The 26,987-nt window shown below is 64.5% G+C and overlaps 1 pseudogene; it reads left to right on the top strand.

Annotated features, from left to right (window-relative positions):
• Positions 1-5,644, top strand: part of LOC133746931 (nucleus accumbens-associated protein 1-like) — a 40,687-nt pseudogene extending 35,043 nt beyond the window's left edge.
• Positions 5,645-26,987: the final 21,343 nt, after the last annotated feature.

Below are 26,987 nucleotides of genomic sequence, written 5' to 3'. Positions count from 1 at the left end.
CCTCCCCAGCCCCAGGGGCCAGCAGGAGCTGCAGCCACCATGCTCTGGGCCCTCCCAGGACATCTCGAGGTCCCTCAAGGGCCACATCGGGTCTGCCCCCAGCTTCTGACCTGTGCTGGGGCCTCCCGGGCTGTGCCTTGCTCTGCACACACTCAGGAGCAGCTCCCCCCCCCTGCATTCTGGGGTCACTCTGCTGCCCCCCTGCAGGTGGCCCTGAGTCCCCGCCCACCTGAGACGCTGCACAGACATCCTCTGGCTGAGCCTTCCACCGCCACGGCCTGTGGAGGTTGGAGAGGCTGAGGGGGTTCATACCACTTAGAACACAACAGCAGGCATTGACATCTCTGTGGGACACCAGGTCTCCCAATCACGGTGCCGCCTGCCCCTCCCTCGCCCATCCCTGGGGATGGCACAGCTCCCAGCTCTCATTCCCCTCTGTGGCTCGTCACTCTAGGGCCATTTATTTATCCTCAGCAAATACGATGTCCAGCACGCGCTGGAGCTCTGCTGTGGCTGCCAAGCCTCTGCCCGGGCCCCTCACTTTCTACTCTGAGCAGTAAGGAGCAGGGCCCCCCACCTCCCTGCGTGTGTGTGCGCTCACCTTGAGTGTCGCTCTCTCCAGAAACACAAGGGCACTCGAGCCTGTGTGGGAAATGAAACAAAACGTGTGTGGTGCAGAAGAATCCGCCTGGAGCCGCCCGCTGTGCTGGGTCAGCTGTGCACACGAGCTGATTTGAAGCAGTGGACAGAACAAGCGTGTTTACAGCTCCGTCCCGTTGGCGGGGGTCGGGTTGCAGCTCTGTGTCCTATAGGGCTTCTACCTTCCAAGGAGCTGGGGCGGCCGAGGACCTGGCACGGCGCTTCCTCGGGCGTATTCCTGACAGCTTATTTGGCCGGTGAACATTTATTTTGCCCCGTGCTGCTTTCTGGGGCCAGCTGCTTCTCTGGAGGGGACAGCTGAGCTGGACAGGGCCACTGTGGTTGGCAGGTTGGCCAGGTGCAGGGTCTTCTCGATAAAAGCTTGAAGATGGCCCCCCCGCCGGCTGCGCTGCCAGATCGGTCCTCTCCCTCCGACTACACAGGCCTGAGCCGGCTGCTGCCCAGGCTGCCCTCCGTCTGCTGGGGTTCGAGCTCCTTGGAGCTCCCGGTCCACCTGTCAGATCTCGTGGGGACCGAGTGACGCGGTCAGCCTCACTCTGCACAGTGAGCACCTCTGGGTCGCCTGCCTTTCTCCTGTACGGTTTCTAGCCAATCGCAGGTGGCCAGCATGGGTCACCATCCCTGTGTCCACTCTCTTCCACCTTCCTGCATGCCACTTTCCCAAAGCCTGGTCTTCATCCCCCGCCCATCCTCTGGCCGCTGCACCCTCCATGCAGCTCAGTCACGCTAAACGTCCGAGATTTCATTGTTCACCTCTGGTTCGTCTCTGGGTTTCTTCTGTTCCCATCCTGGTCTCTCAAACACTCTGGGACTGGGTTTACTCAGAGTCACTATGGTTAGGATCACTTTACTCCACCCCAGATCACTTCTGTCCCGTAGGACACAGGTGTCTGAGCCCCCGCATGTCAGCCAGCGCCTGTGGCGTAAGAGGCACAGGTCCCGGCTGGTCCCCGTGAGTCTCACTGCCCAGCACAGCCTGAGGGGCTCCTTGCTTCACGGGGATACCGGAGCGTTCCTCTTGGAAGGGCCAGGTTGTGGGCACAGGCGGGCCTCCCTGGAAGCAGGCACGGGATCTGCTGGCCAGCTCCACCCCGGGGCCCGGCTGCTTTGTGCATCTCGCTCATGCCGTGTGCCTGGTCCTCAGCCCCACTCCACCCCGACTCTCGCAGAGGCAGGGGCAGGGGCAGGGGCAGGGGTCTGGTCTGCAGCCTGTCCTGCGCCCTGGGCCTCTTGGCAATCTGCTGAAGTCACCGGAGCCCCTCTCAGGATTAAATAACGATGCACAGAATTACTAAGAAAGCCAGTTGTATTAAAACACAGCCATCAAATGTTAAAAATCCTGTTTAATAGAGTAATGTGCGTGCTTCTTTATTAAAATATTACAAAGTGGAGCGGTGGGACGGCTATAACTGCAGTACGGGCGGGCACGGCCATGGACGGAGGCGACCCTGAGAGCCACACCGGTGGTTACCCTGCTGCCGGGCGTCGCCTACTGGCTGCGTCTGAGTGAGGCAGAGCCCGGCCCGTGGGGTGCAGCTTTAGGAAAACACACATTTTCCATTGTTGGGGGGCCCTCCAGGCAGTCTGGCCGGCATCTGCCTGCCTCTGGCCTGAGCTGAGCTTGCCTGGGTCCCAGGGCAGGACAATGTCGCCCAGCACCATGGGAGATAGTGCAGTCCAGGCCAGCGCAGTGGCTTAATTGGCTAATCCTCCGCCTTGCGGCGCCAGCACACTGGGTTCTAGTCCCGGTTGGGGCGCCGGATTCTGTCCCGGTTGCCCCTCTTCCAGGCCAGCTCTGCTGTGGCCAGGGAGTGCAGTGGAGGATGCCCCGGTCCTTGGGCCCTGCACCCCATGGGAGACCAGGAGAAGCACCTGGCTCCTGGCTCCTGATCAGCGCGGTGCACCGGCCGCAGCGCCAGCCGCGGCGGCCATTGGAGGGTGAAACAATGGCAAAGGCCTTTCTCTATGTCTCTCTCACTGTCCACTCTGCCTGTGAAGAGGAAGAGGAAGAGGAAGAGGAAGAGGAAGAGGAAGAGGAAGAGGAGGAAGAAGAAGAAGAAGAAGAAGAAGAAGAAGAAGAAGAAGAAGAAGAAGAAGAAGAAGAAGAAGAAGAAGAAGAAGAAATAGCGCAGTCCAGCCAGGATTCCCCGCACATCTGCCTGTGCCGCGGGTGCCGGCACCCCCCAGTGGCGTCCCAAGTGTGCAGCCTCTTGGCGGCTCAGGCTGCAGCCCCTTCCCCCTGTTCAGCACAGGCCCCAGGATCCCCTCACCCTTTGGATCTCTCGCTCCTGTCAGCACCATTTCGGGTCCCGCGTTGCCCTGCCTGTGGGACTGGCTGCCTCGGTCCTGCTCCGGGGCCCAGGGGCCCAGGATGCCGCCCCGAGCTGACTTCCAGGAGCCGCCACCGTCGGCTCTGTTGGGGTTGGGGGCCAGACACAGGGCTCTCCCCTTCTCACGTGCCATTCCTTTTCCGGGTACACCGCACGGTCACCTGCCGTTCCCGACAGGTGGTCTTCCGGGCCCTCGGCCCCCACAGCACAGAGACCGCGTCCCACCGCTGGAAGTGCATTAACAGGCCCTGTCGGTCATGATGAGATTTCTTTCCCTTTTCTCTGTATAGAAGCCTCTGGGTGGGTCATCCCTCCACGTCCCCCAGCAGGGGTGGGCGCTGGGCGCAGAGGTTAAGAGGATGGTTGGGACCCCACGTCCTAACACTGCAGTGCCTCCTCCACTTCTGCTGCCTCCTTCCTGCTTCCGTGGACGCTGGAGCCAGCGACGCCGACTCAGGCACTCAGGCCCCTGCCTCCCACGTGGAGACCCCGAGTGAGTTCTGAGCACCCGGCTTTGGCCCTGCGCAGCCCTGGCTGTTGCAGGCATTTAGGGATGGATCCAGCTGACAGAGGACCTCTGCCCCGCCCCCCTGCCTTTCAAATAAAAGGAAATGAATTAACTTTAAAAAGTTAATTCCCCTAGTAAATTCAGAGTACTTTTCGGTTTCCAGGGACGTGTGCCCGACCAGGCACTCTGCACACGTGGCAGCTGGGGTCCCTGTGGGGTCTGGGGGCCCCCTGTGTGATGTGTGCCCGGTAGGCCTGGGAGGCCTCTGCTGTGGGGAGCCCACTCCAGGTGAGCGCCCAGGCCATCGACCTTGGTGGAGGTCAGGGTTTGGGAGCTGGGAAGGGCAGGACCGGCGTGGGGCACTGGCTGGGGCTGGGAGAGTTGGGCACCATGCTTACTGCACATGGAGTCCAGGGGACCCTGTGGTAGCTCCTGCCAGGGCAGGGCCTGAGCCCCTGGGCTGGGTTCCTGGGGGCGGGGTCTGGGCTATCCTGTCTCTTCTGTTGGGGTGGGGGGGCCTGCTTCTCAGTCCCCTGCGTCTAAGGCAGGACAGGCACGTGGCCAGCTCAGGTTCTGGCTGGGCCTCCTCTGCCAACCTGGTGCTGTGTGCCTCAGTTTCCCCAAATGCACACAGCAGAGCCTGATCTCGCTGACCTCCATGAGCCCTTCAGCCTCTGGCCGCTGCCCCTCCCCGGCACATGACCACTGTGTGTGTAAGAGCCAGGCCCCCTCGCTGCCACCCACACAACCCCGCCCCCCTCAAAGCCAGGGGCAGGCCCAGGCAGAACCGGCAGCACTGGGTCACTGCTCCTTGCTGAGCGAGGTTGGAGGCGCATGCTCCGGGTTCGCTGGGTGTCTCTCCGGGACCAGTACCCCTGCTCCGGGCCGAACAGCCCTGCCCCTCCTCCACCAGGGCAGGGGAGGAAGCCAGGTGCGGGCCAGGGGGGTGCACGTCTCCAGGCGGATGCTCCGTTTCACCGAGCTCGGAGCTCCGAGCCCTGGTTGCGCGGGCCAGCGGTCAGGGCTCAGGGGCCTTGGTTGGGGGTTCCGGCTTACCCCTAGGCCGCGAGGTGCCGCGGGGGCTGGGCCCGCCCCGAGGCCGCGCGTCCCCGCTGCCGGCGCCGGCTGAGGTCGGCTCTGCAGTGCTGCCGCTGGGCGCCTAGGTGGAGCCCGACCCACAGCTTTCCGCTGGATCGGCCCCGCCTGACCCTTCCAAGCGCCAGGCGGGGTGCTGCAGGGCGGCGGGGTCCCCGGGGTCCCCAGCGCGGCCCAGTGCGCGCCGGCAGCTCTGCAAGCAGGGTGCCAGCCTCCCGAGTCCGAGGCAGCGCGGGCCCGGCCGCCGCCTCCTGGAGAGGGGCCGGCTCCGAGCCCGGCGGGCGGGCGCAGCGTCGCGGGCCCCATCTGTCGGCGCGGGGCCGCCTCCCGCACCGCCAGCGGCGGCGCAGCCCAGCGCGGGGCCCCGACCTCTCCCGGCCGCAGCGGAGCGGGCGCGGGACGCGCGGAGGTCGGCACCGGCCGCCAGGCACCCGCCCGCCGGTCCCGGGAGGCGCAAGTTGGAGCGCGGCGGGCTCGGCCGGGCCGCGCGGGCCCCGGCAGCGGCGATGGTGCAGCGACGGCGGCGCGGAGGCCCCCTGAGCCCCGGGCCGGAGCGAGCGCGGGCGGCGGCGGCGGCTGCGAGGGAGGAGGAAGAGGAAGGCGAAGCCGAGTAGCGGGCGGGGAGGGGGAAAGACGGGCGCTGGAGGGGCTGCGGCCGGCCAGACCCCCGCGCCCCGGCCGCTGCGCAATCCGCGGCCCGCCGTCCGGGCCCTGCCGGCGGCGCGTTCATGGAGCCGCGGCGGCCGCCCCCCCGCGCCCGGGCCCCCGGCGCCCCGCAGCCCGCGATGGTGGCCGAGTGGTCGGAGCGGCGGCCGCCGAGGCCCGCGCCTCTCCGCTAACCTCCCCACCCCCGTCCGCCCCCTCCCTGCGCCCGCCCCCTCCCCTCCCGCTGCCGGAAAAGACACACATCGCCTCCCGGAGTGGCGCCTCCAGTCGCGGCGGCGGATGGCGGGCGCGGGGCACCCGGCGGGGCGCTGATGCGGCGCCCGGACCTCCGTTGCGCGACTTCGGGGGCGGTGGCCGCGAGGGCTCTCGGCGATGCAGCTCCTGAAGGAGCTCTGCTGCTTCCTGGTGCTGGTGATCCACGCGCAGCTCCTCAAGGAAGGTAATGGCCCTCGGCCGCGGCCCACGTGCGCCCCGGCCCCCGCACCGCGCCGCCGCCGCCGCCTTCAGCCGGGGCTCGGCGGGTGCTGCCGCCGGGCCCCGTCATGCGACCCTGCCCGGACCCCGGAGCCCAGGCGCTCGCGGGCCGCCCGCGGGGCTCGCAGACGCGCGGGGTCGTGGCGCGCGCGGCGGCGGCGGCGGCCTCGGTCGCTCCCGCCCCGCCCTGGAGCCCCGGCTGAAGCCCAGGTGCCGCCGGCGACCCCCGCTCCGCACCGCGCGGTGGCGAGCGCCTCCCGCCTGCCCGCCGCCGGCTCCAGTAGGTGGCAGCCGCGCTCAACGCGCGCGAGCCGGGCTGGGGCGGCGCGGGGCTGGGGTCCCGCGGGCATCGCAAGTGCGGCCTGCGCGCCCGCGCCGCCCTCCGAGCGCGGTCGAAGACCCGCGTGGGCCTGGGCTGCCGGCGCAGGTGCGCGCGGCTCTGCGCGCCCGGACCCCTCACCAGGTTCCCGCCGGCTTCCTCTCGCGGTCTGGATCCTGGGATTCAGTCGTCGCCCCTTGGACCAGGTAGCACCGCGCCAGCCCCTGCCCGTGCCAGCCGGCCTGGGTCCTGGGAGCGCCCTTGCTGGCCCCTGGAACTTCCTGACCCCGAGGCCCACTGCTGGCCCTAGCCCTGTCTCAGCCAGAGGTGAGCAGGTAGCTGGTCGGTGGGCGATGTGCGGGGTATTCCAGACAGGACTGCGGGAGGGAGCAGGTACGTGGGGAGCCCGCCTAGGCGGGACCACTGCCCATCTCCTGCCCTTGAATTTGGGTCCAGCCTGGGTGGACAGGGCAGGGGGCGGGTTCAGGAGAGGGAAGAGGGGCACCTGCTCAGCCGGCTCCTGACCTCTTGCTGAAGTTGCAAGCAGTGCCGACCAGCGCCCAGGAGGACGTGGCCCCTGCGCCCTCACTCGGGAGCCCAGCCCCCAGGCACGACCCAGAGGGCTCCCTCCTCTGGGCCCTTTGCCTGGCTTGGACCATGCTCTGTCCCCTCCCTGCTGGCCCTGCTGGCCCTGGGCTTCAGCTTTGGGAAGGGCGCAGAGTGCGTTGTGATTTTCCAGGAAGTGCAGGTTTCTCTCTATTTCCAAGCGGAGATGAGTGATAGAGGGCACAGGGCCTCCTGGGGTGGGGGGAGGCTCCGGGGTTTAGCCTGAGTTTTGGGCTCAAGAGGAGAGAGGGTGGGTGGAGTGCTGGGCCAGGGGCCGGCTGTGTTCCTGAGTGGAGCTGACTTTGAGGCTGGGCTGCGGGCCTCAGGGTTTGCCTTGAGGAGATGTGTGCGTACGCATGTGTGCGTGTGTGTGTGTCTCAGATGGGGCCGGGGCCGGGGCCGGGGCCAGGGCCGGGACCTGGGTGCAGCACAGCGGTGAGGACCATGAGTGCCGCCCGTCCAACCCCACTTAGTTGCCCGCTGCTGCTCTGGTCCCCAGCACCCTGGCCGCGTCTGTCTGAGTCCAGGGGCAGAATGGCCTCGTCGCCCCACCAAGATGCCCTCTGGCTACTGAGGTCAGGAGCCACAGGGGCCCAGCAGTGGGAGGTGTGGGTGGCGCGGAGACCCCTGGCTGGGCCTGGTGCAACCAGGAAGTGGGAGGGAGGTGGAGAGGCAGGCAGTGGACAATTGGGACTTGTAGTCTGGGGGTGTGGGGAAGGAACTGTTTAAATGGCCACTTCCACTCGGCTCTGTTTTTCAGGGTGAAGAATGGGGCCGCAGGGAGCCGCTTTTCCACACTCCACCTTTTGTGTGGAGCTGCAGGCCACCCCAGGGCTCGGCCGTCCCCCTCTGGCTGGCCTGGCCGCAGTGATGAATGGGGCTGTGGGCCCTGAGGACAGCTGGGGCCTTAATAGAGCCCTGGCCATCCCCGGCTCTGGAAGAACTCGGCCTGGCCCAGGGCAGCCAGGGGCTGCCGCGTGGGACTGGGCCCCAGGAGCGGGGGACACCCTGTCTCTGGTGGGGTGGCCATGAGGGCTGGGCGGGGGGTCCTCGCAGCTGATGCCAGGAGGGAGTGGGGGAGGCACAGGGGCTGTGGGGGAGGGGAGCCGCTGGTTATGTCCTTAGTTAACGTTTGCTCTCAGAGCACGGAGTTGAGGCTGTGGCTGGATCAGGAAAACACTTTCCCTTCCTCTTCCAGGGCCTTTATGGCCCGGATTCACATGGGGCAGGGCACAGGGGCTTCCCTGGGGGTCCTCAACCATGCGGGGACGGAGGAGACCCCTGTGTCTGGTGCGGCCATGTGGGCAGAGATGGAGGGGTCTGTGCTCTGCCAGGGCGTCCTGGGGCCACGTGGGAGAAGCAGTGCCTCCACCCTCACCTCACATGCACACTCGGGGTTTCAGGGCCCCCGTGAGCCCTTGGGTGGTGGCCGTGTGAGTCTGGGGCTCAGCACGCCAGCACGGAGCCCCATTTGCAGGTCGGTTTGGACAGCCTGCAGGGCAGTCACCGAGCACCTGTCCCCGGCCCCCAATTCCAGAGCTGGGTTCCAAGCCGCTGCAGCTGCTCCAAGGGCTCAGCGGGGTGGATGGGGTTTGCTTCATTCGCTGCCTCTCTGGGAGGTGCACTGTGGCCATGCACGGCCCCGTGGCCAGCCCGAGGGGCAGGGCTCACCGTCCACACGCTAGCCAGCACCATGCACCCACACATCCTCACGTCTTTGTCAGTCAGCTCCTTTTTCAAGAGTGTGCGAGGAACTTAGGAGACGTAGCCGGGACCTGGCCCTGGGTCCACCGGAAGTAGCCGCTGGGTGAGGTGGACAGACAGCAGCCCCGTCTGAGGGGCCCTGTGTGGGTGGGCTCAGGACGTCCCAGGTCCGGAGGCGGGGCCTGACCGCATCGCAGCCTCTCAGTTCAGGAAAGGCAGGAGGGAGGTGCTGTGGCTGGGGGTTAAGTGGCAGGAGGGTCTCAGCAGCCTGCGCTCCAAACGCTGCCTCCGTGGACGTGACCTTGAGGCTGCAGGGCTGAGCTTGGGGCCTGAGCGCCGGTTCCTCCTGCGTCCGTGGACTGCGTGCAGAGACCTCCCCAGCTGGGGTCCCGGTGCCTCCCTGTGCCGGCACAGGACCTGTCCCAGTGCAGTCCCCCGCACCTGGGTGCCAGCAGGGAGCTGGGAGTGCCTGCAGGGAGGCCTGGCCATTGTTAGAAGGAACCCACCCCCCGCATCCTCATTTACCACCGCCTGTTAGGTGACACAGGACGAATGACACTGAGGTGGAATTCTCCCAGCTGCTGTCGGACAACCATAGGAGTTCAGACACAGAGGGACTGGCAGAGGGGGCGGGGGGCTGGCCACCGGGGGCTCCCCCATGCCCGCCACCCACACAGGAGGGCTGGGGCTTGGGCCACCCAGTGCTTCACACGTTGGCCATGTTGGCTCTGCGTGGTGCAGGGGCACCAGGTGGGGAGGGCGGACTGGGGCTGGTGCTGGGCTGGCTGGGCCAGTGCTGGGCGGGGGCCTGTGCAGGGCTGGACCAGGTGCGCTTCCTCAGAGCAGCTTGCCTGTATGATTAGGCCCTCGTGGGTATTTGTGCGGTTGTGTGTAATCTCCTTATCCACTTAGCACAAATACAGGAACACGCATTGGGACACTGATTGGAAATGCAGCCGCGTGATTAGGGAGCAGAGGATCCCCCAGCAGCGTGCATGGGGGTCGGGGGCACTGTACACACAGCGAGACCTGGACGCAGGGACCCACGGGCACTGCACACACAGCGAGACCCGAACGCAGGGACCCACGTGTACTTCCTGTGTCGGGGCGCGGCCACACACCAACAACGTCACGTGCTCCCTTGTGCACCTGCCTGTGCCATGTGCCTGTGGCTGCTCCGTGCAGGCGCTCAGGGGGTGGGGGGCCGGGTCCATCTGTGCTGACCTCCCAGGCCCCTGCCTTCCCCACGAGCCGGCCTCTGGGAGGTCCCCTTCTGCACCTGCCCTTGGCACCTGCAGGTCACATGCCGTTAACCAGCCCTGCCTGTGTGGTGACAGGGACTGTCAGCGCCTGAGCTCTGCACAGCACACATGTGACACACACATCACACACCACACACATGCCACACACGTACTACCTACATACCACACACACCATACATGTGACATGCACAGCACAGACACACCACTCACAACACACATGTGCCACTCATGCCATACACCACACATGTGGCATACATACCACACAGTGCTACACACTACACACATTATATGCACATGTATCTGAGATACACATATGTACACATATGTGGGATGCACACTAGCAACATGCATGTGCCACTCGTGCCACACACATGTGCCATGCACACCACACACATGACATACACAATGCATGTGTGCCACCCATACAACACGTGCACATGCCATGAACACTACACACACCATGTGTGTGACACACTCATATGCCACCCATATCACACACACCATGCACAATACACACATACCACACATGCCACCCACACAATATACATGCCATGCACAATACATCACACATGTGGTACACACCACACACATGCCATTCAAAGCACTCATCACATAGGTGTTACCACACATGCACCACCCACACATGTGCCATTCATGCCACATGGCACACATGTAACACCATACATGTGCCACAGACATGTCACACATGGCATGCACACCACACATGCCACACATGTGCCACTCATGCCACAGTACCACACATGACAAACACCACCAACACCAAACCATACTCATGCCATGCATACCACACACCACACATGTGCCATGAATACCCCAAACAGCACAAACCATGCTACACACATCATGCACATAGCATATACACCACACATGACAACACACCACAGAGAGGACACATCACACACAGTGCTTGCTGTCCCCACACAGCACTGAGCTCACACACACCACATTGACACCATGTGCACCACCCACATGCCACACAGAACATCACACACATGTCACATGTACACATCACACACTACACACAAATCAGGAGGCACACAGACACACATACACCCTATACACGTAATGGAGATACAGACAGAGCACACAGTACACAGGCACCACACACACATACTCCATACAGAGCATCGCACACATGTCACATGTACACACTACACAGAAACCAGGAGACACACTGCACACACACACATGTCCTGTACACATAATGGAAATGCAGACAGAGCACACGGCACACAGGCACCACACACACCTGCAGCTCGGGCTGTCCAGGAGGAAACAAACCCAAAGTGGCCATGCTTGTGCAGAGCAGGGCAGGCGTGTGTCTTCACACGTGGAGCAGCTGTGCCCCAGGGGTCAGAGACTCGAAACAGGAAGAGCCCTGGCGGCCAAACCCCGGGGCGGCTGTGGGGAGACCTGGTATGTGGAGCCGTGGCCCCGAGCCAGGCTCTGGTGGTGATGATGCCTGGTGCTGTGTGTGCACAGGCCCAGGGGACTCAGCACTCACCTGTCCCAGGAGCCTGACAGGGCGTCCCTGAGACCAAGCCCCAGCCCACCCTCAGGGTCACCCTCAACCTCCAGCCACACACAGGGACAACACAGCCCCCACCCTCACCTGCCAGCCACACACGGGGACAACACAGCCCCCACCCTCACCTGCCAGCCACACACGGGGACAACACAGCCCCCACCCTCACCTGCCAGCCACACATGGGGACAGCACGGCCCCCACCCTCACACGCCAACCTCACATGGGGATAGCACAGCTCCCACCCTCACACACCAGCCTCACATGGGGACAGCATGGCCCCCACCCTCACACACCAGCCTCACACAGGGACAACACAGCCCCCACCCTCACATGCCAGCCTCACACAGTGACACCAGGGCCCCCACCCTCACACGCCAACCTCACGTGGGGACAGCACAGCCCCCACCCTCACACACCAGCCTTACATGGGGACAGCACGGCCCCCACCCTCACACACCAGCCTCACACAGGGACAACACAGCCCCCACCCTCACATGCCAGCCTCACACAGTGACACCAGGGCCCCCACCCTCACACGCCAACCTCACGTGGGGACAGCACAGCCCCCACCCTCACACACCAGCCTTACATGGGGACAGCACGGCCCCCACCCTCACACGCCAACCTCACATGGGGACAGCACAGCCCCCACCCTCACACACCAGCCTTACATGGGGACAGCACGGCCCCCACCCTCACACACCAGCCTCACACAGGGACAACACAGCCCCCACCCTCACATGCCAGCCTCACACAGTGACACCAGGGCCCCCACCCTCACACGCCAACCTCACGTGGGGACAGCACAGCCCCCACCCTCACACACCAGCCTTACATGGGGACAGCACGGCCCCCACCCTCACACGCCAACCTCACATGGGGACAGCACAGCCCCCACCCTCACACACCAGCCTTACATGGGGACAGCACGGCCCCCACCCTCACACACCAGCCTCACACAGGGACAACACAGCCCCCACCCTCACATGCCAGCCTCACACAGTGACACCAGGGCCCCCACCCTCACACGCCAACCTCACATGAGGACAGCACAGCCCCCACCCTCACACACCAGCCTTACATGGGGACAGCACGGCCCCCACCCTCACACGCCAACCTCACATGGGGATAGCACAGCCCCCACCCTCACACACCAGCCTCACATGGGGACAGCACAGCCCCCACCCTCACACACCAGCCTCACACAGGGACAACACAGCCCTCACCCTCACATGCCAGCCTCACACAGTGACACCAGGGCCCCCACCCTCACACGCCAACCTCACATGAGGACAGCACAGCCCCCACCCTCACACACCAGCCTTACATGGGGACAGCACAGCCCCCACCCTCACACACCAGCCTCACACAGGGACAACACAGCCCCCACCCTCACATGCCAGCCTCACACAGTGACACCAGGGCCCCCACCCTCACACGCCAACCTCACATGGGGACAGCACAGCCCCCACCCTCACACACCAGCCTTACATGGGGACAGCACGGCCCCCACCCTCACACGCCAGACTCACAGGAGAGCAGCACAACCTTCATGTCCCCCCCATGCTGGCCTGGTGTGCACTGAGTGTTCCCATGGGAGCGTCAGTCTTGTCTCCGCGTCCTGGAGCTCTGGGCCCTGGCTGCTGACTGCTTGGTGTTGGTTGGTGCGTGCTGGGTGCTGAGTGCTGGTTCCTGGGTGTTGGGTGCTGGTTACCGAGGAGTCTCCGTGAAAGAGCCACGCCCTCCCCCCAACTCAGAGGTTCTGATTGGCTGCCCTCACCCTATGCCTCTCCTGTGCTGGATAGCTCCCCCGCCCCAGCCACTCCACACAAGACCCCTTTGGGACCTGGGCCTGTTCTTGGGGGAGGCTGGCCCGAGACTCAGTGGGGCTGGGGGCCGGGGACCACCCTCTGCTCTCATGCACAGGCTCCTCCTGCTGTCACCCCGGGGTTCACCCAGGCTCCTCCAGGTCCCTGGTTGCTGGGTTGACCGTGACAGGGGTCACCCGGGCCACTGGGGGGAGGAAGGTTTGCCCCCGGTGGCCTGTGCTGGGCAGGGACCTTAGGTGCGTGGCCCAGCTTCTGTCCCCCATGCCCCGTGACCTTGTGCAGAGCCTGAGACCCAGCAGGGGTGCTGGGCTGGCTTTGTGGAGTTGGGGACCGGATCCTCCCAGGATCTCAGGGGCAGGGGCCTGGGGGTTTCCCCACGGAGGGCCCAGCTGCTGGCTTCAACCCCACTGGGCAGTGACTTCTGAGGCTGGGTGACCTTGGCGACCTCCAGACAACGTCGCCAGAAGCAGGAGGGGAGCTGCCTGTCCTGCGAGGGTGGGGGACACTGCCCCAGCCCTTTCGCAGCTCGCGACGCACGGGTCCTTGCAGGAAGCTGCCTGATCTGGCCGGGCTTGAGTGCTACTTGGGGCACTCAGGTGGCTCCACCCCATGGCCGCTGAGCCCCGGCCACTCAGCTGAAGGACTTCGTGTCCCCGATGACTGGGTGGAAGCCTTGGTTCCTCCGGCCCAGTGCATGCTGGGTCGCTTCTCCCTCTCCTGTGTGACCCTACTGGGGGTGTGGGGGCCGCTGTGCTGGGTGGAGACCCCCAGAGGTGGGGAGCGTTGCTGTGGCCTGCTGGTCCCTGGCTCTGGTGGGCCTGAGCATGGCCGGCCGCGCACTCTGGGGGTGCAGGAGCAGCTGTTTGGGGGTGTCCGGCCGGCTGGGGGCACTAAAGATGGCGGCCGCTGAGCCAGGGGACGCCTGGTCTCTGGGATGGAGCCTTGGAGGCCCTGAAAGTGGCCTCTGGCGCATGGGTGTCCTGCGGGCGGGGTGGAGGGGAACCCTGCTCCCTGGCCCGGGGGGGTTGGGGTCTTTGTGGGTGCCAGGGTGGCCCTACCTCCTCCCTCACCGTTGCACTGCCAGGCCGGCCAGTTCCGAACAGGGCCTCTGCCGTCACCTCTTTCCTCTGCCTTTGTTCCTTGAACAGGAAGTTGGGGCCTCCAAGGTCTCATACGGGGACAGCACGGCCCCCACCCACACAAGCCAGCCACACAGGTCCAGCAGTGACGCAGGGGTGCGGGGTCTCCATTGTCTCAGAGGATGCCAGGACTGGTGCTGCGGCTCCAGCAGCGACACAGGGGTGCGGGGCCTCCAGGGGCTCCTGGCTGCTCCTTAGGGAAGGTGGTCTCGGCCAGGGGTGGCCAGGCCTGGCGGGCTGTGGAGGTGGTGGCACAGTGCCATCCCCTCGTCGGCCCCTGCCCTGTGTGGAAGGCATGGTTGTGTCATGATTCTTCTGCAGTACTCTCAAGGGCAGGGTCCGGTGTCCTGGCCTGCATCCCCGAGCTGGGCACTGAGGCCGGAGAAGGACCCGGGAGCCCGGCCCAGGCGCCTGCCTCTCAGCCTGGCTCTGGCACAGCTACGGCTGTGCGGGTGGGATGCCATGCCAGGGACTGGGAGCCGCCCATTGGCCGTGGAGGCCCGGCCTGCTGGGAAGGCTGGCTCTCTTGGCCTGTGGGGGAGGGGACACTGGGTGTTCTCACAGCCTCCCTGCCCCCCACGCTTTCCCTCCCACCTGGGCAGGGCAGAGAGAGGAGGTTCTAGAAGGTCCTGGATTCCGCACGCAAGGTGGCCCTTGTGCCTGCTGCCCAGCACAAGCCCAGGAGCCGGGGGGAAGCCCTGGGCCACATGGAGCCAGCCCGGGCCGCACGTGAGTCCCGGGTATATTTAGAAGAGGCCGTACAGGCTTTGAAGCCCATGCTCTCCACACCACCAGTGCCGGGGAGAGGTGGATTTTATTAGCCAATTACCGCACAGCCGAGCACCTCTGATTTGTTTCACTGATGGCTGGGCCTGAGCCCTTGCTGTAAACACCTGTGCTCTGCAGAGCCGTGAAGTCTGTCCCAGACCCTCCTGTCCCCAGGGGACGCGTCTACCCCGTGGCTGCTCTGGGGCCAAGCTGCTTGGATGTGGGTCTGCAAGTATTGAGTGCCTGCTATATGCCTGACATGGGCTGTAGCCGGGGGATGGGGGGGGGTCTCGAGGGAATGACTGACAGACCAAGGGGCTGAGCTTGTGCTTCCTCTTGGTGCCGTCCCTCTATTGCCATGGCGCTGACTGCAGTGTGGGGCATGCTGGGAATTCTCTCTCATGGTGAAATGCTGTGTGGTGTGGCAAAGCCACGGCAGCCACGGGACCGCTGAAGTTCCAGAGACACCGGGTAGGGTGAGGCAGGCCTACTCAGTGCTTGGTTCACAGAGGGGTGGAGCGCCCAGAGCGGGCAGCGGGCAGCGGGCTGAGACCTTGGTAACCTGCAGGAGGGGGTGTGGGAGGCCTGGGGCTTGGCCTGGCAGTGGCCACTTGCTGGTGGCTTCTGCCCACGGCACTGATGGCATGCTCTGGACCAGAAGTTCCAGGTCAGGGTGCCCCCAGGGTGGTCTCTCTCCCCGGCTCCAGGGCAGCGTCCTTGCCCAGCTCCCGCCAGCGTCCCAGGTGCTCCGGCCATGGCTGTGGCTCCCGTGTGTGCTCGCCCCATGCTGGCTTCTCCCCTGCCTCTCTGGCCACTGCACCGTGGCCCCCTCGAGTCCAGGATGCGCTGGCCTGTAGATCCTTCATGTTTGGGCGTGTGCCAGAATATCTGTTCCACGTGACGCCGTGTTGTGGGGTTCAGTCTCTGGGGGCTGCTCTCCAGCGAGCATTTGGGGGACACCTGCCACCGGCCCCATCCATCTCAGGGTCCTGATGGCCCCCAGCCAGCACCCGGCCGGCTCCCGGGTCTGGGGGGCCCTGCGCCTCTGAGCCCCGGGGCCCCCTGAGTTTGGAGACTGCCAGTGGGGTGACTCCTGCCCACCCAGGCCTGCCCTCTGGGGGCCCACCCCTCTGCAGAGGAGCAGCTGGTGTGCGTCTACTTGAAAATTAATTTTCTCTCACTTTCTTCTTTTTTTTTCTCCTCCAAATGGAAATTGTGAAGAGCAGTTGACATTGGGGACCGGCCTCCTCCCCAGCATTTTTGATTCCAGTTGGAACAGACTGCAAGCAGTCCAGTGCCCTGGAATGTTCTGGAATGTTCTGGAATGTGGCTAAAATGTGCCCCTGGTGTTCGCTCGTTTTGGTTGTGATCTTTCCCCGATCTTTTAATTCACGTTCTCTTTCCACCATGTTGGGGGCACAGGTGGAGCTCTGGGGGTGGGGGAGTGTCAGCCTCTTGCCCCCTGGGGGAACCTTCCAGAACAGAGCCTGGTGGTACTGCCAGAGTAGGAGGGGGCGCCCAGGGCCATGGCACCTGCTCCTGCCCGTTCCTCCCAATGGCCACTGCCTCCCACCCCAGGGAGTCCCCCCAGCTGTGACCGAGGATGCTGGACGCAGGGCAGCCAGGCAGGACAGGAGGAGGCCGCATCAGGCCTGCAAGGTCAGGGGGCCTGGGCCACCCCCGAGCTGGGCAGTGACCCTGGGAACGGGCTGCTGTGTGGGATGAGGCATGGGTCCTGCTGCTGCTGGACCTGTGGTGGGAGCAGCGTCCCGTTACAGGCGGGGGTGGCCTGGGCCCGGTTCCCACCCCCTGCTCTCCTTTCTCTGCAGTGTAGGTGACGTGGGGACCCCAGAAGTGGTGATGCAGGGCAGCCAGTTCACCCCGAGAGCTCCAAAGTGTGGCCAGCGGTGGCTCCCGCAGAACTCTTTGCTGGGCCAGGCTCTCTTCCACCTCCCCCTCCCATCCTCTGAGCTGGATGGAAGGACCAAGAAGGGGTGCTGGATGGGGCTGTGGGTGTCTCCAGGTCAGAGCAGCCTCTTTGGGCCAGGGCTCCGTGTGGGCGCAGTGCCCAACCCCACCAGCAGGAGGCGCCAGTGGGCAGCACATTCCTGGACTCCCACCTGTCTCAGGTGTCTTCAGAGGTGGCCCTGGGCATCTCAGCAGAGGAGAGAGGCCTGGGCATGGGGTCTGACCATTCGGGGCTGGGCCTGGGAACCTCACACGGACTCGCTGAACAAGGAGGGGGGAGGGTACCCAGGAGGGGGGCGTGGCCTGCCGCCACAGGGAGTGAGGCATGGAACCCAGTTAGGAGGGACCAGGAGCCCAGGGTCCTGTGCATTAACGATGTCGCCTGGAGCCGCCCTTTGTCCCCCTGCCCCTGCCCCCAGCAACCCCCTTCTCTCCAGGGGCTGGAGACGGCTCCCAGCACAGCAGAGGCCCTGCCAGGCTGGTGGCTTCCAGTTTGTGGAACAGCCCTGTCCCTGGCTGTGCAGAGAATGCTGGACCTGAGGTCCTGGTCATGAGGGTCACTCGGTGCTGGGCGGGAGGACCCTGAGGTGCGGGCAGGCCTGTGGGGCGTGGGGCTGACAGGTGCAGGGAGAGTGACTTTCAAGCCGAGGCTTCCATGGGCTTGCAGCAGGGGCTGCTTCCATGCTGGCCATCTGGGCTGGGGGTTTGGGGCTGCCACAGCGGAGGGGACGGATTGGGGGTGCTGGGCTAGGGGCTGGGCCTCACGGGCTGGATCTGGCTGGACCTGGGGGCTGGGCCCCATGGGCTGGGTCTGGCTGGACCTGGGGGCTGGGCTCCACGGGCTGGGTCTGGCTGGACCTGGGGGCTGGGCCCCACGGGCTGGGTCTGGCTGGACCTGGGGGCTGGGCCCCATGGGCTGGGTCTGGCTGGACCTGGGCTCAGGTCAGAAGCCCGGTGGCCCTGCTGCCTGCGGGTGTTCAGGCACTGCCTTCTCCTTGTAGCTCCTGTCGGGGGCGTCCCACAGCGTCCAGAGCAGGGAGTTCCCGGAGTTGGGGGCAGGCGTGGGATCTGGGAGAGACCCGCCTCCAGGTCTGGACTGAGTGTAGCTGTCCCACCACCGCCCTGGATCCCACACACCCTTCAGGGCAGTGGGACACTAGGGGCCTTGACTGGGACATTGCCTTTTCTCTTCTTACTGCACTTGGCTGTGGCTTCCAGAAGCTCTGAGCGGAGCTCCAGGGCAGCCCCATGTCCACTCGCAAGAGACCCCCTGCCCCGTGTTGGCCCCAGCTGTAGCCACCAGAGGCCACTGCGATGTCTCGTAGCCACCATCTTCTGCCTGTTCTGTCTGAGCAGGGGCCTGCACAGCTGCCAGGCCCTCCCAGCTGTGCCTCCCTTGTGAGTGAAACAGCTGGCTCTGGGGTGGCACCCGAACCCCTGAGCTGCCTGGGTGTGGGGTGCAGGCGAGGGTCCCAGGCTCAGAGCTGCCCGGGTGTGGGGTGCAGGCGAGGGTCCCAGGTTCAGAGCTGCCCGGTGTGGGGTGCAGGCGAGGGTTCCAGGCTCAGAGCTGCCCGGTGTGTGGTGCAGGCAAGGGTCCCAGGCTCATAGCTGCGCGGTGTGTGGTGCAGGCGAGGGTCCCAGGCTCAGAGCTGCTCGGTTTGGGGTGCAGGCTAGGGTCTCAGATTCAGAGCTGCCCTCTTCCCAGCAGATCCTATGAGCTGCTGATATGTGGGGGCCAACAGAACCGTCAGGGCACACACAGGCATGGAGGCTCCTTGTGTGTCACCAGCATTGAGTGCACACACAGGTAAGCATGCACACAGGTGAGCACAGGTGAGCATGGACACAGTGACAGTGCACACACAGGTGAGCACACACACAGGTGAGCATACACACACAGGTGATCATGTACACACAGATGAGAGTGCACACACAGGTGAGCATGCACACACAGGTGAGAGTGCACACACAGGTGAGCACACACAGGTGAGATTGTACACACAGGTGAGCGTGCACACACAGGTGAGCACACACGCAGGTGAGCACACACACAGGTGAGCATGCACACACAGGTGAGCACACACACAGGTGAGCACACACAGGTGAGCGTGAATACACAGGTGAGCGTGCACACATGTGAGCACACACACAGGTGAGAATGCACACACAGGTGAGCACACACACACAGGTGAGCACACACAGGTGAGCGTGAATACACAGGTGAGCGTGCACACATGTGAGCACACACACAGGTGAGAATGCACACACAGGTGAGCACACACACAGGTGAGCACACACAGGTGAGCGTGCACACATGTGAGCACACACACAGGTGAGCATGCACACACAGGTGAGCACACAGGGGAGTGAGCACACACAGGGAGCACACATGAGGTAGGTGCTGGCACGTTTGCACGTGCGCACTGGATAAACCCAGGGCTCTGGCTCTGCCAGCAGCTGCCTGCCTGTGGATTGTGGTGCAGGGACTCGCACCTTCCTGCCAGCAGTCCCAGGGCGGCTGTGATGTGACTGACCCCATGGGATCCTGTCTCCAACAGCTGCCTGCCTGTCCACACCCTGCCTCTGGGTGCCTGGTCTGCAGCCCCATCTGTGGTGCCCGAGCACTCCCTACAGAGGCTGGGCTGTGGAGGATGGCAGGCAGCTGGCAGTGGGGGGCCGGGGACCTCTCAGGGTGGGTCTGTGTCATCACTGGGGTGCGCCTGCCAGTCAGCATTGAGCCTCAGGAGTGTCCCAGGCTGCGCCCCTTGGGCCCTCTGCACCTGCCTGTGAGCTCTGCTCGGCCAGGCGGGCAGCCCTGTGCCCCGAGGGACGTGTAGGTGCCCAGGAGCCTATCCACATGGGGCAAGCAAAGGCCACACACTGGGCGGTTCTGGTAGGGCTTCCGTGAGCCCTGCTGCTGCCGCACCTCGAGTCTCACCTTGGGACTGGGGCCCAGAGGTGACTCGGGCGTGAACCTGGCTCAGTGTCTGCGACCCCACCTGCCCTGCTGCAGCCTGCGAGTGGCAGAGGACTTCTCTCCCCACCTCCTCCCTGCAGCACTCTCGGCTCAGACATCTGGGTGCACCCCCTCCCAAGATTGCACCCCTGCCCCGTTCCTCCGGGCCCTGGCCCTGGCCCCAGCTGGAGTTTCCAGGAGGGGGTGCTGCTGACCGAGCAGGGGCCATCCTGGTCCCCTGCACAAGACTGGAAGCAGATGCCTGTGTCACATAGGCCACGAGGTCCTCACTGTCCCCTCTCTGAACCCAGCCCAGCCGCAGGTGTTTGGCAGGTGAGACCTAGTCAGCTGGGCGGGCGGCCTGCCTAGCAGCCGGGGGTGCCTCTGGGGGTCGCCACAGAGATCCCTGGGAGCTGCTTCATCAGCGTCTACTGGGGGCCTTGTCAGCATTGCTGCTCTGTAATCCCTTAAGCACTGAGCTTGCAAGCACGACTGAGCATCAAGCTGCAGGCGGGAAAACGTCCCGTGCTCAGATCTCGTAGCCTGATTAAGTGGCAGGAAAAATTATTTGGTGTGATAATGCCGCCCACGGCCTGGCGTGTGACGGGACGCTGGTATCCGGCACACCGCACTCTCTGAGCTGCGTCCCCGGGGAATGGGTGGCATTCTGGCTTCAGCCTGAACTTCCCTGTCAGGGAAGCATGTTCCAGAGCGTTTGAAATGTATCTTGAGGCCGGTGCCACGGCTCACTAGGCTAATCCTCCACCTAGCGGTGCCGGCACACCAGGTTCTAGTCCCAGTCGGGGTGCCGGATTCTGTCCTGGTTGCCCCTCTTCCAGGCCAGCTCTCTGCTATGGCCCAGGAGTGCAGTGGAGGATGGCCCAAGTGCTTGGGCCCTGCACCCTATGGTAGACCAGGATAAGCACCTGGCTCCTGCCTTCAGATCAGCATGGTGCGCTGGCCGCCGTGCACCAGCCATGGCGGCCATTGGAGGGTGAACCAACGGTAAAGGAAGACCTTTCTCTCTGTCTGTCTCTCTCACTGTCCACTCTGCCTGTCAAAAGAAAAAAAAAACAAGAAATGTATCTTGAAAACAGCGTTTTTGAGTGTAACAGGTGTAACAAGGGATGAGCGGGAACAATTTCAAAGCCCGGCTAATCCTGCAGCGGTGATGGCGAACGGCTTTTTCCCATTTAATTAATGAAATAAATAAATAGCAGCTGGCGGTCGTCGGCCAGCAGTGATCAGATGAAGCAGCTTTGAGGCAGCCATGGCTGGGGAGTGGACAAGAGGAGGGGCCTCCCGGGTCCTTCTGTGATGACGCTGCCCGGGCATCCAGCTCTGGACACAGCTCTGGGGCCTGGACGTGCGTCCAGCATCTCAGGGCCACTCGGTGGCGCCATCCCTGCCCTGAGCTCCTGCTGGCCCTGTTGTCATCTCCGTGTGTCGCTGTCTCGGCTCTGGGTGGCAGGTTTGCAGGCCAGGTCCTTGCTGAGTGCGGCCGAGAACCTGGCCGCCTCTCGGGAGGTGGAGCCTGGCCCGGGCCTGGGTCCTGTGCTCTATGAGGGCCCTCATGGTACTGCAGGCAGCTGGCAGGGGGGGGGGGGATGCTGGGGTCCCGGGGCTGCCCCTGGCCTGTGTGGAGGCACCCCTGGGGGACCTCCGTGGCTGCCCCACTGCTCCGAGTCTCAGGCTGCGCCCCACTCCATCCCCTGCAAGGCCCATGGGAGCTGTGATCCACTTTACTTTGTAATGTTTCAATATGAGCCCGCAACTGGTGTTGAAGTCACTTCACTTTCCTTGTAAATCCCCAGGAATATGTCATCTAGATTGGTAGATTGGAGGGGCCAGAGTGTGTGTGTGTGTGTGAGTAGTGCACATGTGTGCAGGCAGCAGTGTGTGTATGAGGAGTGCACACTCGTGCAGGCAGCCTGTGTGTGTCCGCAGTGCACACTTGTGCAGGCAGCCTGTGTGTGTGGGTGAGGAGTGCACACTCATGCAGGCAGCCTGTGTGTGTGTGTGTCCACAGTGCACACATGAGGGAGCAGTGACCCTGATCTCCACCCTGGGTGCCAGCAGCAGCCCCTGATTGTGGAGGTGACCCCGACCACCTGCAGACAATGCCTGTGTCCCATGTTCCCCTATGGGAGAGCAGAGCCAGCCGCCTGTCACCCTCGGCCAGGCCCTCTGCCTGCACCCTGCCGGGCCCGAAGCTGGCCTGTGACAGCCGCTCAGTCTCCTGAGCTTCTGAGGTGTCTGTGCGAGGGCTGGGGGGGGGGGGGGTTGTGTTCCTGCCAGAGCTCGGGTGAAATCAAAATGGCAGCAGAGAAGGGGGCGGAGCAAGGCCCCTCCTGAGTCCCGGGCCCAGCCCTCAGTGCTGTGACAGCCGCCTGCTCCCCGTGCCATGGCGGGGGGGGGGGGCAGGAGACTACTGGGGGAGGGGCACATGAGCCTGGAGCCTTGGGGAGTATGGTGCCTTGCTCCAGAGCAGCTGTTCACATGGGGTGCCATGTAAGCCCCCTGTGGGGTGCTGGTGGACAGCGAGGGGGCTGGCATGGGGGACACTGGGCCCACAGGGAGGCTGGGGGCTCCCAGCAGGTGCAGTCAGAATGGGGGTCAGATGCCAGCTCTGGAAGGTGTCCTGGGTCCAAGACGGCCATCGCAGCCACTCCTGTACCTGCCGAGTTAGCTGTTCACGCCAGTTTCCAGTCTTGAAGTGCACGCAGGGGTCTGCGTGTGTGTGTGTGTGTGTGTATGTGTGAGGATGCCAATGCCCCGGGGGTGGGACTTCCTGTCTCTGCATCCCCCTTGAACACATGGGCATTTTTCGGGTGAGGTGTTCTAGCGATCGTGCAACTTGTGAAAGGCCCAGAGTTCGTGGCAGACCCTAATTCTGATGCTGAATTTGAGTGCAAGACTTGCAGCCCTGCCTCCTGTCTCCAGGGCACCCACTGGAAATGATTCAAGTTTGTTTAGATGATGGGGGGGTTCCTCTGGTCACAGCTGTCCCCACCCACACACCGGGTGAGCGGTGCAGGCTCAGGCTGTGTCCCTGAGGCCAGGCCCAGGGCCCCACAGCCCTCTGCCATGTGCCAGGAGGGACCCCTTTGTCTGTGGTGGGAACCTTGGGCTCTGCAGACCCCAGGGCAGGAGGGGGCAGCAGCTGGGCGATGACTCAGCCTAGGGAGCCTGGTGAGTCAGCAGAGGTCGACCTTGGGGGATTGGGGCACCTGTAGCGCAGGGCTGCAAGTACACCTGCCGGGGGGCTTCTCTGCTCCACCTGCCGCCTGGAGATGCTGGGACCCTTTGCCTGAGAGCCCACCTGGGAGTCCATGCTGACCACCAAGACAGAGCTCAGGGAAGGGGGGGCAGTGGCCTTTAGAAACCGAGCAGAAGGGTTGATCAGCAGGTCCCACGAGGCCTCGCTCCTGGTGCTCACAGCCAAGACCGTGCGCGCTGGGGGTTTAGTGCTAGGGGCAGGGAACTCGGAGTCTGGCCGTGGCCAGGAGCTCTCGGCCGCATGGGCGGTGGGACTGTCCATCTGATTTGTTTTCCTCTCTGATTTTCCCTTGGGATACAGGGACCGTGTTTATTTTTAAGGCAAAACCATGTTATTAAAACTCACTGCCGCCCCCTTGTCATGTGTAGGCTTCCATGGCTTGCCCTGGAGTCCACGTCGAGCTTCTCTGCATGGGGCTTCTGTCCCATGGCCCGTGGGCAGAGACAGAGACCCCAGGTTCGCGCTCTGCTCAGACCAGCTCAGACCTCGGGGCCTGAGAGGCCTGAGCTGGCCGGAGATGGCTGGGCCCAGGGACTGCTGACCGCTCCCCAGCTCCAGGGCCACAGGACCCCTGCTGCTTCTCCCTCCAAGACCCCCGCCCACCCACCACCAATGCCCAGACTTCCACGTGTCCGTGAGGTTTCCGGACGCAGATGCAGGTCCCCAGGAGCCCGCATCCCCCCCCCCCCCCCCCGCTTTCCCTGTGCTGTGCATGGTAGGGGATGGGACAATGGGATTCCTGGGGTGGGGCCTGTGCTGTGTGTGGTGGGCAGGGCTCATGGTGGGCGGGGCCTTGCTGTGCCTTGGGGCAGGACAGTAGGGTTCCTGGGACGGGGCCTGTGCTATGTGTGTGGGGGGCGGGACAAGGGGTTCCTGGGGCAGGGCCTGCGCTGTGCACTGGAGCAGGATGGTGTGGTTCCTGGCCCAAACGCTGACCTAGGCTGCCTTGCTACTGCTCTGGGGCTGTCAGAGAACTTGCCACACAGGAGGTTGTGAGAGAAGACGCGGAGTGCAGGCAGGCAGCAGGGTCTGGTGCAGCCCCGAAGGCTGCTGAGGAGCCCTGCCCCACCCCCTGCCTGCCCAGGCTGTTGCCGGCTCTGCCAACACTGCAGGCAGCACTTCCGGTTCCTCCTGCTCTGCCCACTCCCACTGCTGCACCACCGGATGACACGTGTTCATGTGAGCAGTTGGCTGGGATAGGCGGCAGGCACATTCCCCCATGTTTGCAGCAGGTGGCTTTGAGGGCTCAGAGCCCGGGGGTCTGCGGGTCCTGGGATTGTGTGACCACCGCGCTCTGGTTGAGTCCTTTGGAGAAAAAAACGATTATTTACTTGAGAAGCAGAGTTACAGACAGAGATGGGGGAGACCTGGTATCTTCCATCTGCTGGTTCACTCCCCAGATGTCCACACAGCTGGGGCTGGGCCCCGCGAAGCCAGGAGCCAGGAGCTCCATCTGGGTCTCCACACACGGGTGCAGGGCCCAGGGACTTGGGCCATCTTCTGCTGCCTTCCCAGGCCACAGCAGAGAGCTGGACCGAAAGAGGGGCAGCTGGGACAGGAACCAGCGCCCCTAGGGGATGCCGGTGCAGCAGGCGGCCACTTCACCTTTACGCCACAGCGCCGCCGCCGCCCCCCCCCCCCCCCAGCCGGGTGCTTGCTGCTGTCCTGGGAGCTCCCGAGAGCCCATGGTGACTCCGAGTCCTGCCATGTTGTGTCCCTGAGCCCACCTGCCTGCCAACCCTGCCGTGTTCCAGCTGTGCCGTTGTGGGCCGGAGTCTCAGTGTTTACTGGGAGCACCTACTGGAAGCCCTCAGCCGGCCCCCACCTCCTGCCGCCCCATCCACAGCCTCTCCCTTCCATGGGCAGAAGTTGTTGCAGGCACTGGGTCCACTGCAGAGGGAGCCCCCCGGGGATGTCCTTCCCGGTGGCGGCCATCAACCTCAAACAAGGAGCCCTGTGGAGGGGCAGGCCGGCCTGAGACAGGGCAGGGCCGAGGGGTCTGGGGAAGCAGGGACCTGCTCACTAGGTGGCCCCTACCCCAGAGCCTGCTCTGAGCTCCGTCCTGGAACAAGTGGGGTAGGGCCCGGCCCCCAGCCTCAGCTCACCTGCCCAGGGCCCAGGGCAGCCAGCCCAGGTGATCCCTCCTGGAATCCGTAGTGGGCCTCCCTGCCAGGGCCAGGGCAGCAGGGCCAGCACAGGGCAGTCTCTGGGAGGTGTGCTGGAGGCCTCACCCAGGAGCTGAGTGGCAAGGCCAGCAGAGCAAATGGCAGAGAAGCCCCCACTGGCCGCTGCCCCAGGACAGGTCCCAATGGACACAGGTCAGGAGGGTTCCTGATGTGCAGGGTGGGGCCTGCACGGGAGGGGATGCACAGCCTGGGTGGCCCCGGGGGGACAGGAGCCCGTGGGGAGCAAGGCCTGGGCTGCGCGGGCTCCGGGCTGGGTTTGCATTGCCCGCATCTGATTCAGACGTCAGCAAAACTCGTGCACCCCAAGGTCAGCAGAGCAGGCACCCCGGTCGTCCACAGCCTGGCCGTGCCCACATTTCCTCCCCCACACCATTGAGACCCACATGCTGGGGGTCCTGGGCCGTGCCTGAGGTGTGGCCATGGCACAGTGGCACCTGTAGGACGGTGTGACTGTGGCTGTGCACTCAGTCCCCACGGGTCCCACAAGGCCGGGCATGACATGGGGAGCTGAGCAGCAGGAACAGGGTGCTGGTCCCCCGTGGGTCCCACAAGGCCATGCAGGCCCTGGGTGTGACTTGGGGGCTGAGCACCAGGAACAGGGTGCTGGTCCCCCATGGGTCCCACAAGGCCGTGCAGGCCCCGGGCATGACTTGGGGGCTGAGCAGCAGGGACAGGGTGCTGGTACCCCATGGGTCCCACAAGGCCGTGCAGGCCCCGGGCATGACTTGGGGGCTGAGCAGCAGGAACAGGGTGCTGGCCCCCCGTGGGTCCCACAAGGCCATGCAAGCCCCAGGTGTGACTTAGGTCCGAAGCAGCAGGAACAGGTGCACCTTGCCCACCTGAGGGGCCAGCATCCTCCCTGGGTCTCCTTTGGCCTGGTCACTTGGCTCTGGGTGCACGCCACGGGCGCATTTTAATCCCCTCACCCTTGAGGTGGGGAAATGGACCCCAGGCTGCCCATTCCCAGGCCTGGAGGGCGTGGCCGCCAGCTGGAGTGAGCCCATGCTGTCTAGGCCTCTCCAGACCACCCCGAAGTGTGGGGCTGCAGTGCCCAGGGACCCTTTGCCCTGTGCTGTGGGGCCGCCTCGCTCTGCAACACCCCCGTTCCCCAGCTTCACCTGGTGGTCGTTGGGAGGGGGCCCTCTGTGTGGTCGTCGGGAGGGGGCCCTCTGTGCACCGTGGCTGTGAGGATGCAGGCCCCTCCCTGCCCCTCGGGTTCAGGACCACGGCTGCGAAGGCCTGTGTGGGCAGAGAGCAGAGGGGAGCTGGGCTTCGGGGGGCCGGGCTGGGGGCTGGGGTCCACTGCGCTGCGACTGAGCAGGACCGCCTCCAGGGTTGGCACCAGCACCAGAAACCCCTCTGAGAAGCAACCCTGGGCAGGCACGGGCACTGCGTGGGATGTGCGGCTCCACTCCTGAGGTGCACCAAGGGTCAGAGCCAGAAGCCAGCCACTGGGCCAGGCCAGAGGGCAGGGGGAGCCTGGCCCTGAGGCTCTGCCCCCAGGAAGCAGCAGGATCCTTGCTGTGTGGGGAGTGGGGTCTCAGGTTCAGGGTGCGGCTGAGGCTGCACGGGATGTCCTGTCTCTCATCCAGGAGCCGCTGTGCAGTGTCCCTCACAGATCACACTGAGGTCACACACGTAGAGGCACACATGGATGTAGGCTGCACACAGATGAGTGTACATGCAGA

This window comes from Lepus europaeus, chromosome 18 (genome assembly GCF_033115175.1).
Source record: "Lepus europaeus isolate LE1 chromosome 18, mLepTim1.pri, whole genome shotgun sequence".
Lineage (NCBI taxonomy): Eukaryota > Metazoa > Chordata > Mammalia > Lagomorpha > Leporidae > Lepus > Lepus europaeus.
The sequence above is the reverse complement of the archived record's forward strand: the minus strand, read 5'-3'. Positions and strand labels throughout refer to the sequence as shown.